An 8,394-nucleotide genomic window follows, 5' to 3' on the forward strand; every position below is an offset into this window, starting at 1 on the left:
ATTTGCATACTGTAACTTTGTCTTAGCTTTCCAACTGTCTTTACAAATATTTCTCAACTCATTCTGTGTTGCAGGTAAACAGAATTACTCATTGTTCTTTTCACATACTATATACCCCTCAAATTCTATTATCTCCTCTCTTTTAATTTTTTTAAATAATAAATTTTATTGTTATATTCCCCATACAATTGCAGCCAATTTAAATGTACAAAAGTTATATGTACAGCTTAAAGATGAATGAAATTAACACCTGTGTTTTCATCGTGAAGGTAAAAAAATAGAAGCTCCCTGGGGGAGGGCCCTTTTCTCATTGAATCTACTGCTCTCTTAGATGAAACCATGAACCAACTCTACCACCCGCCCCCCATTCCCTTGGGTTTTTCTTTTTCCTTTAGGCAGTTATTTCGCCTCTATCAGTGTTCCTGTAAGCATGTGCGTGCACACACACACACACACACACACACTCCTCACTTACAGAGACACCACCTATATAAGGAAAGAGTAGTATTCCCAAGAGAATAGAGTTTCTTGGTCATGTCTGACATGAACTCCTCCTGCTGGGGAACAGTGGGCTGGGCATCTACTGGGGCTGTCGTGCAGTCAGAAATGTGGGCACAGTTGTGAGCTTAATTGTATCTCCCCAAATTCAGATGCTGAAGTCCTATCCCCCAGGACTCAGACTATATTTGTAGATAGGACCCTAAAAGGGTGATTCAATTAGAACAAAGCCTTTAGGGCAGACCCTAAACCAGGGTCTATTACCTGTCTGCCCATGACTAAGATCAGGTATTTAGTGGGTATTTTTATTATAAGAAGAAATTTGGACACACAGATAAACACCAGAGAAATGTGTTACAGAGACCATGTGAGGACACGGTCATAAGACTGCAAGTCAAGGACAGGGACCTGAGTAGAAGTCAGACTTGAAGACACCTTGATCTTGAACTTCTGTTGTTTAAACTTCCCAGGCTGTGCCATCTTGTTACAACAGTTCCTATAGACAGTAGAGGAGTATTTGTTATTTAAGTTTTTCTTCTTCCAGCTCTAAAGGCTAGGACTTCTGTGAGTAACAGGTTCCTTCTGATCCAGGCAGGACATGGAGAACAGAAACTCGACCTGCATGAAATAAACACAAGCCCAGTACAGAGACTCTGGCCTGGGTGTGCCCAGGCACTTAGTCCTCAGAGTAGAAAGACAGCCCAGTGGTATTGAGATCCTGGTAATGAATGTCTTTAATTGATGGTTTTTTCCTTGAATCAAACTGCTCTTATCTGAATGGGTTTCCTCTGTGTCTAGTGCTCAGCCGTTATCCAGGAATTCCCCTTCACCCTCCTCCTGAACTTCCTTGTTGGAAGCTTGTGGGATCTACCTTCTGAGCCCAGTGTTTTGGAACTTTCCAGTGATGCAAATCTGCACTCCCTCTACATACTAGGTGCTTGGCAAGCCTGTCAGCTGAACTAACAGTTACAGTTATGGACTTTAATTCTTGATTATTTTTTGATAGTTTCCTCTCATCTATTTTATTTCCTCTCTTTCTGAAACTCTCATTATTAGCATGTTCAATTCCCTGAATTGGCCTGTGATTGTCTTTTGGTTTGTTTCCCAGCTTTTTTTCTTGCTCAATTTTCTGAGAGATTTCTTCAACTTTATATTCCAGCCTTTACTTTGAGTTTTCAGATTTTCTCCTTATATATTTTAATTTCCAAGAGCTCTTTCAACATTTTTCTAATATTCCTTTTTTTTTTTTGCTTCATAGATATATTGTCCTATTTTTCTGAAGACAGAGATTTTTATTTTAGTTCCTCCAACATGCTGTGTGTGTGTTTGTGTATGTGTTGGTACCCACCTTTCAGATTAGAAGCTTCTTTTAGCTGTCTGGTCATTATTACATACCTGCCCAATACTAAGACCAGGGCACTAAGCAGGCAGTAGAAATTCTAGGCACATTGGAGTGACTTGTCTACTTTGAGCTTCCCTGCAGGGGAATTTTACCTGTGTTTTCAGAAAGACCTGAAGTCAGTATCTAAACACCTTTCTTCTTGAGCTGATCAGATTCCCTGGAGAAGATTTTCTGCTCCCCTTCAAGGAAGATGAGTGTTTGGCTGCCACGTTCTTCTCTGTGGGAGAAGAAGGCTGAGAGTCTCAGCATCAGCACACATATGGTTCTTTTGGCAGAGAGTACCGTGCCCTCAGCTGTGATGGCATCTCCTAATCCGGGGAGCCTCTGTTACGCCTCTAGGGAAAATTCCTTCAGGCTTCTCACTCTACTGGGGAGGTAAGCCTCACAGCATCTTGGTCTGTGGGAAAGAAATGAGGGATTATAGTGCAGCTCCAAAAATAAAACAAAAAATACTCATCAAACAGCTTTTCCTAATCTTTCTTACTTCTCTTCATTCCCCTGTTCCGCAGGGATCTGGTGCTGCCCTTTGCTGAATCTTTTGAGGATTCTGCAGCACAAATAGGGTCAGTTCTCAGCTTTCCTGATGCCAGTCTTAGGTCTGCTCAACCACTTACCCACTTACCAGCTTTCAAAGGTTAGTTGTTACTGTCTCATTTTGCTTGATGTTTTTGTGAAAAAAATCCCTTTACTATGGTCTCTGAGGTTTCTGGGGGGAGTGAAATCAGATGTGTGTTCAATCCACCATATTAACTCAGTAATTTCCCTGTTTCCTGGCTATTTTCTCTTCTCAGCTGGATTATTTTTCACTATTTTGGCTATTAAATCTCAGCTATTAGTAAGATTCAGCTCAAATATCACCTTCTCCATAAAGCTGTCCCAAGTGTGGAAACTCTTGTTATTTTTCTTTTCTCATAGCATTTATATCCTACACACACACAAAACAAACATACACACACATACATACTACAGGGTGACAGGTAAATAAATAATAAATGAGCCATTCTGATCACAGTAAGATACATGATAACATCACATCATTCATGTTTTCAGGCTTCATGTAGACTTTCCTCCTTGTGACTTCTGGGCTTCATGGGCAGAACTTGTGGAATTGGGCCTGGGTGCCAGTTTGGGCAGCTTCTTTGTGTGAGTCCTTGGGCTAGTTATTTCATCTCACTGTGTTTCATGAAGTTTCCTTATCCTAAAATGCAATCTATAAAATCAGGAGATGTAAACAGAACCTAGTATTATTCATAATGCAAAATAAAATGTCAGGACACACGAAAGGCATGTCATTCATATACATTTACTGCAGTTATTATTATCATTCCCTTTCTCTTTCAAAGTGGGTTATGTTTTGTTTTGGTTTTTTTTTTTTTTTCAGTCTGAAAGGAGTTTCTCAAATGTGTCAATCTAGTGCCAGCATGCACAAGGCGGGTGGATTCCGGCAGACGGGTCAAGGAGTCCCGGAGCCCTTGGTTGATTTTTACAGTTCTGTAATGCTCTCTCAGGGAATCAGGTACACATGCACACCGGGTAGGAAGGCAACTGAGGTCCCTGTCCCCACCATTTGAATCTGTGCTCTCTCTCTGGCCTCTCTCTTCTGACATTCTCAGTCTTGTGTCCTCTTGTGGTCTCGCCTCAGAGTGGTCCTCCTCACCTTAGTCCTGTCTCAGAGCGACACCGCCCTTTTATCCCTGGCCTCTCCTAGGCCCAGGTATGCGCATTTACACATGTGCACTCCCATGCTTTCTGGGCCCAAATGTCCACAGTCAAAGGCATGTGTGTGCCCGGCGCCCAACCTCCTCCACCTCAGGCAGCCATGTCAGTTGCTGCAGGGCATAAAAATCCTGATAACTTCACTCACCCTACAGAAAGGTACCAGGAAATGTAGCATGCTGTGAGATTCAGTGGATGTTTTTTATGATCTATGGGTGCTCCATAAAGAGCTATGAAGATTACCTTTCAGGTAGCATGTGTCTGAGGCATATCTGCTGTATTGAATAAAACCTTTCAATACTTACGGAGATGTTATCCATGAAGCCACAAATACACAGTCATGCATGTGTGTTTTGGTCACTAGAGAGGTTGGTGTGCACTAGCTATTCCAGAATATTGAAAAATAAATAAAAAACAAAAACAAAACAGTATCCTCATAGCTTAAGCTTCTTAACTTTTTCAAGTTCCTACAACCATATGCTTTTGGCACAAATGCTGTAGTCTCCAAAAGCCAGAGAAGGCAAAAAGTAGGGTTTGGTACAATCATATGCAAAGGTAGGATGATACATCCTCTTGTTGTATTAGGAGCTTTAAAAGCCTTGAAGCAGGGGCCTCCCTGGTGGCGCAGTGGGTTGAGCATGGTGCTATGAAGCTGTCCGTAGCCTCTGCAGCACGGGGTTCAATTCCTGGCTGGCCAGGGAGATACCCACATGGTGTAGCAGACCTCTCCTGTCTCGTTTGCTGCTCCCCTGAGCAGTGTATTTCAGTGGATCCTCGTATTCTGTTCTCCGCTTTGTCTCTGGTGAATTCTCTCACCCTCCCACACCTCTGGCCTGTACCCCAGTTCTTGTATAAATAAATAAATCATTTTTTAAAAAAGCCTTGAAGCATTAAAGACAGCTTGCAACTTTGGAAAAGTGCCCAGTTGAATCATGGTGATCTTAAACTCTGTTTTGCTCTCTCTGCTCTGTGTGTGTGTGTGTGTGTGTGTGTGTGTGTATGTATGTGATGTTTAGTATCTTTCTTGCCTTTTTTACTGGGGCTACTTATATGAACACATTAACTTTGCTGCTTAGAATCATGCCAACTCTTGTTACTTACCCTTTGCTTGTGTCTTCATTCAGAGTTTATGAAACTAACCACTTTCCATGGGGATAGTCATGATGTCACAAGCAAAGCACAAATACTTTAGCCGGGTCATCAACTGAAGGATCAGATGGACCTCTAAGCAACAAGACCCTATCATCCTGTAAGTGTTCTTAGTGATGAAAACTACAGAGGGAGAGGCATGATGTCAAGACTCTGGCACATCATCCTACACTGTGTTGCTCAACATGACTGTTCTCAACGCTTTCCATAAGGATTTGTGTTTTGTTAACACAGCTTCTAAGAGGTATGAGAGGAAACCACAATGAAATGATCCTTCATTTCTGAGCAGCAGAATCCAAACACTCTGATTTAAAGGGTCTGATTAGTGAGTTTGTAAAATAGCTAAACCTCTTGAATTGTTCAATTTTATCACTTGATTTTGTTTGTCTACCTTTTCTTCTTCCTGGAGTGCCTTAAATCAGTGCCTCTCAAACTTAAATGTACAGAGGAGTCACCTGGGGATGTTGTTAAAAAAAATACAATCCTAGGATGAGGCAGGCCTTTCTAACATTTTGAACAAGCTCCCAGGTGATGCCCATCCTCCTGTCCTCACAGCCACTGAGTGATGAGGTTTTTGAAGTCAGAATGCAAATTTTAAGTCAATATAAGGATCTTATAGCCAGAAAGCTTCCAGGAACACTTACCCTCTCGTTACCAACAATAATACCATATTCCCCATATTCTAAGCCACATTTTTCTTCAAATTTCAGCTTTTCTGAAATTGGCATGTGACAATCATATGAAAAAGTCTTAAGGCTACTAAACAGATGAGTAAGCTGCAACAGATGGGTTGTCTGAATATATGTATAAAGTGTGTGCTTGCTAGATTTTCTCTATTCATTTGTCACCCCAGTCACCTGCATTGGTAGTACCACATGGAGATCAAATCTTAACTTCCATTTGTTTGTTCACTTAATACTTTCACAAAACACTTGTTTCCTCATTGATTTCATTGAGAAAACTAAAAAATATTCATGCCTTTATCCAAGACCCAGAGATTCTGAGGCAGTTGATCTCCCCAGATGATTGTAACATGAAGCAAACTTTGAGAATCACTGTGCCAAAATAGCCCTGCAGTGATTTTGCAGTTACAGAACACAAGTATGTGTTATGACGTGCCAGAACATGGAAAGCAAGGGAAGTTACTGCATCTCTTAGAAGCAATCCTAGGCTTCTCAAAGCTCGGAGAGGCTGGTTGTGGGTTAAGGAAGACTCAACCAGGTAGTGAAGTTCCCTTAGTGAGCTTCTTGACTGTTCCAGGAATATTCCACAGCCAGTGATATGTCAAAAGTTGGGGTTCACCCAAGTCTAACAATGCAGATGGAATTCTGTTTTCATTTGTTATGCCTCAACATCTTGCCAACCCTGAGAAGCAGAGGTCAAAGTCATGAGCATAGGTTAGGAAAACCCAAGTCTTTGTGGTACTAAGCATGGCTCTATAAGCTTTCATCCCTAATGTGAAGAACACTTGGATGTAAATTTAATGATGATAAGAAAGGGCCCTTGCTGCAAGAGGGAAGACAAGGTTTCAGCAACTGTTAATGGACTAGCTGAATACCTCAGAGCCCACCTTTCTGTCCCTGTGACTCTGTCTAGCCTGGATTTTCTAGAGAAAAACCAAGAAAGGCCATCCTAGACTAGGGCTTCCATGGAGTAATTGTGAAAACTGGAGGCATTGAGGTCACAATCACAACCCATTTAGTTGCGTGGGTCAGGTTTTTAGTTCAACAAAATAGGGACAGCAGATACTGAAATGTCTCCTGACCACTGATTCAGTGGTCAATCCAAGCCTATGATTTAGGAGCCTTTCCAGTCATTGGATTATTTCATCAACTAGGAGGAAACAAACTGAGAATATCTCATTCTCCACACATACACCCCTTGGAAGAGGGTAAGCTCTAGAGGTAGTAGAGTTGGAATGAACTTGTATGCTAGGTCCTGGGAAAAATGCAAGCAGCTTAAGGAGAGGGCAGACCAAGGAAAGGGAAAATAATTGGTTTTGCGGGTCAGATTTAGTTGAGACCATTGGTCAGCAGTTCACCCTGAATGTGACCTATGGCTGAGCTGGGTCTCAAAGGGGAACTGGTGCCTAGAAAGACAGAGCAGTGACCTCCTCACTTGAATAACTAGGAAGCATCTCAAATTAAATGTGACCAAGGAAGAATTCTTGTTCTCAGTTCATCCCACCTGTCGACCTTTCCATCCTTGCTTTTTGGATGACCATGCTCCCAGTTGTTAAGGCCTAAAATCAGTTAATTCTTTTTTGCTCTCACACCTTCCATCAGAAAGTCCCATCAGCTCTACCTCTACCTCACATCTCTTAAATTAGAAGGTTTCTCATCATCTCCACTACCACAATCCTAGTCCAGTGCACCCTCTGTCTAAATGATTGCAGCAACTTCTTTCTTGGTCTCCTGCATCCACCTTTGCCCCTTCTCTGCTTCCTTTTCCTCTCACAGAGCAGCCAAAGGGATCTTCTGCAACAGAAATCAGATCACATCACTCCTTTGTAAAAATTTTTACTTAATTTTTAACTGAAGTAACATTGGGTATAAAATACATGCTTCAGGTGTACATCAATGGAAATCAACATCTTGTATATGCTACATCTCTCCTTAAAACCCTTCAGTACCTTCCCAGGACCTCAGGCTTTGTCCAATCCAGACTTCTTGCCATGAGTCATAAGACCTTGCATTACCTGGTTTTAGCTTGTCTCTCAATTTTTGTTTTTATATTTGGAGAGTATTTATCTGGAAATATTGTTTATGATTTTCTTGTAGTGTCTTTGTCATGTTTTAGGTGAGTGTTTGAAAACGGCAATGGCATAGACTTTGTCCTTTGCTTAAAAAAATAAACTCTGGTTTACCTTTCAAAAGACTGATGATTTTATTATGTTTCTTGTCATTAAAAATATATTTAGGTTAATTTCTATAACCTTACACTTTGCTTGTTATCTGTCCGATTTTTTTCCATGTGTATTTTTCTTAGATTGAGTTTTTTGGTTTGTTTCATCCCTTCCCCTCTCCCCAGCACACCCCTTTTCTTGTTTGGAAGTTATCTATTTTGTGTCTTGTCACATTAATATGTTTTAAAAGCAAGGTTTCTCAAAGTAAAATTCAACATCTGGTATACAGTTCTATTCCTTTTGATTAATGTAAGAGTCATGTAATCACCCCACATAAAAATGTAAACTATTTCCATCACACCCCAGAAGTTGCCTCCTCCTCATCTGTAGTTAATCTTTTATAGTTACTCTCTTATTCATGTCCCCTCTCTACTTTCAACTGATCTGTTCCCTATATCTGTAATTCTGTCCATTCCAAATGCCAGTTAAATAGAATTATAGAGAATGTTTAACTCCTGAGTCAGTTTCTTTGATTTGTGTAATCCATTTGTGATCATGCACATTGTTGTGTGTGTGTGTCTATAATATTAATTTATTTCTTTTAGTTGCTAAGTAGTATTCCATTATCTAGATATTCTTGCTGTTTATCCATTCCCAAGCTGATGGATGTTCAGGTTATTTCCATTTTGGGTGATTATGAATAAAACTGATACAAACATTTACATACATATATATCTATATGCATATGTATAGATACAGATAGATAGATATCACTGTCCTTATT

The 8,394-nt window shown here is 40.6% G+C and overlaps 1 long non-coding RNA gene across 1 annotated transcript; it reads right to left on the reverse strand.

Annotated features, from left to right (window-relative positions):
• Positions 1-789: 789 nt before the first annotated feature.
• On the reverse strand, positions 790-4,788 carry LOC119259009 (uncharacterized). Its single transcript, XR_005128378.2, has 3 exons — positions 4,718-4,788; positions 1,993-2,297; positions 790-1,116 (listed from the first exon to the last, which is right to left on the reverse strand). It is a non-coding gene; the product is annotated as an uncharacterized LOC119259009 (long non-coding RNA).
• Between the last annotated feature and the right edge of the window lie 3,606 nt (positions 4,789-8,394).

The sequence above is a fragment of the Talpa occidentalis genome, unplaced genomic scaffold (genome assembly GCF_014898055.3).
Source record: "Talpa occidentalis isolate TD23 unplaced genomic scaffold, MPIMG_talOcc4v2.1 talOcc4.5, whole genome shotgun sequence".
In the NCBI taxonomy this organism is placed as follows: domain Eukaryota; kingdom Metazoa; phylum Chordata; class Mammalia; order Eulipotyphla; family Talpidae; genus Talpa; species Talpa occidentalis.